This window comes from Vigna unguiculata, chromosome 9 (genome assembly GCF_037176805.1).
Source record: "Vigna unguiculata cultivar grain cowpea cultivar isolate G323 ecotype 2 chromosome 9, ASM3717680v1, whole genome shotgun sequence".
Taxonomy (NCBI): Eukaryota; Viridiplantae; Streptophyta; class Magnoliopsida; order Fabales; family Fabaceae; genus Vigna; species Vigna unguiculata.
Genome location: NC_140800.1, coordinates 29906122 through 29908297, shown reverse-complemented (window position 1 = coordinate 29908297; position 2176 = coordinate 29906122). Strand labels below are relative to the sequence as shown.

At 36.4% G+C, this 2176-nt stretch overlaps 1 non-coding gene across 1 annotated transcript; it reads right to left on the bottom strand.

Moving 5' to 3' along the window:
- Positions 1-306: 306 nt before the first annotated feature.
- LOC114164905 (small nucleolar RNA R71) lies at positions 307-413 on the bottom strand. The gene has a single exon (XR_003599640.2). It is a non-coding gene; the product is annotated as a small nucleolar RNA R71 (small nucleolar RNA).
- Positions 414-2176: the final 1763 nt, after the last annotated feature.

Genomic DNA, 2176 nt, shown 5'->3' with positions numbered 1-2176 from the left:
AGACTTCCTGTTCAAGCCAACAATTTTGAAATCAAGCCTGCATTCTTACAAGTCATCCAACAAAATCAATTTAGAGGTGTAGTTTCAGAGTATCCTAATTCTCATCTGGAGAATTTTCTGGCCATTTGTGACACTTTGAAGATTAATGGAGTTTCAGATGATGCAATCCACTTGAGACTTTTTCCTTTCTCATTACGAGCTAAAGCTAAAAGCTAGCTTTAGACACAACCTCAAGACAATATTTCTACATGGGATGATATGGCTACAAAATCTGTAACCAAATACTTTCCTTTATCCAAGTCAGCGAGAATCAAGAATGAAATCACTACTTTTGTGCAACAAGAAATTGAATTTTTGTACGAGGCTTGGGAAAGGTACAAGGAGCTACTAAGGAAATGTCCACATCATGCTTTACCAAATTGGTTGCAAGTCCAAATATTCTATAATGTTCTTGCACCATCTTTTAAAGTAATTCTAGATGCAGCAAGTGGAGGATCGTTTAATTTGAAAACACCTTGATGAGTCATTATTTTCTTCCATTCCACTAGCCTTTGTGTACGCATTAGACAGTTGGTCAGTGCTTAATTGTTCATCTTTAGAGTGTTTTCCATCTATTGGGCTTTATTGGGTCACTATTCTAAATTTGGACTAATTTCACATTATTTGGCCTAATTTTTGTTTTTAATTATTTTTAGGTATTTGGGTGAAGCAATTTTGGAGCTTGGACATCAATATTTAGTTGAAGAGAGTCGCCACATCATTTCCACATCATTTCCATGTCATTTCCACGTCAGCAGAGTGAATGGGCCAACATTTGAGGCCCAGACTGGCATTTTTGTAATTTTGCAGCTCATAATGGCAGTTTTGTAAATAATGAGTGGCAGAGTGATAGGACCACGAGAATTAGGTTTCTTCTTCATGCTAGGGCCGCACACTTCATCTTCTACCTTTCTCCAAACTCCATTTTCGCTCTCCAAGCTTCCATGTAGGTGCTCCTTGCGGTTTTTCACGTTTTTGGCTCATTTTCATCGTTTTTATGCATATTTGACAGCACCCATTGAAGGTTTTACGTTTTGAATTCGTTTTCTTGCTTGGGCAGTTCGTTTTGTGGGTTTTATAGACTTGGAACAGCACCCATTAATGGGGTTTTCACATTTATATATGATAGCACCGTTTTGCATTCCATTGAAGCTTTGAAATCTCTCTTTTTGCTCTTAAATTGCATTTTCAGAATTCATAAGTTAGTTTTTTTTTTTGATGTTCTGGTTCAGATTTGAAGTGGTTGATTCTTCTATTTTGATGTCTAGCTAACTCTATTGCATTGATTCCTTGACGAAATTGAAATGAAACCATGAGATTGTTGGTCGTTTTTGGAATTCCATTCGAAATTGCCTCTGTTTCAGGTTGTGTTTAGATGATAAACACGTATTTGATGCATGCTTAATCTCAAATTCGTGTGTGCACATTAATGGCTCGTATTCATGCTTAATGTTTATGAGTTCTGTCACAGCTTGCTTAAATCTGTGAGTGTTAACTGTCTGAAATTTGTTGCGCTTAATGACAATGAATCCATGGTAATTTTCGCTTAGTTGATTACTTAGGATTCATGAGAGCAAATTCGAATAGAATAATTAATTTCGTAATCTGTGATTGGTGGACTTTCAATTGAATCAAGGAATCATTGTGTGTTCATATAACTGTTAAATTTATCTGTGAATTGAAGTTTGTTGTGATCGGAATCTGCCAAACCCCCCATGTGTTATTGTTGTGTTCATCTGGAAATTGAAGCTTTGAATGAAAATATTGGTCGTTGGGAGACGACTTGGTTCAACTGTCACATACTGCATTTTAAGTGTTTTAATTTGGTGGGGTACGACCTCTATCACACTTGAGGAAGCTTTGGAGACTCTTGAGTTAATGGCAAGTAATACAGTGAATATGCATTTTGACCGACAAAATAGAAAAAGTTGGAGTGTTGGAGGTTAATACCTTGGATGCTATCCTTGCCCAAAACATGTTGTTAACATAACAAATTATTGAGTTGACAGAGAAGTTGGGTAATATACAAGCAAAAGCAGTTAATACAACGTCTCTACTATGTGATTTTTATGGAGGAATGTGTCGCAACCGAGGTCACGACGAGACGACGAAAAATTATTTTTAAATACAGAGGAGT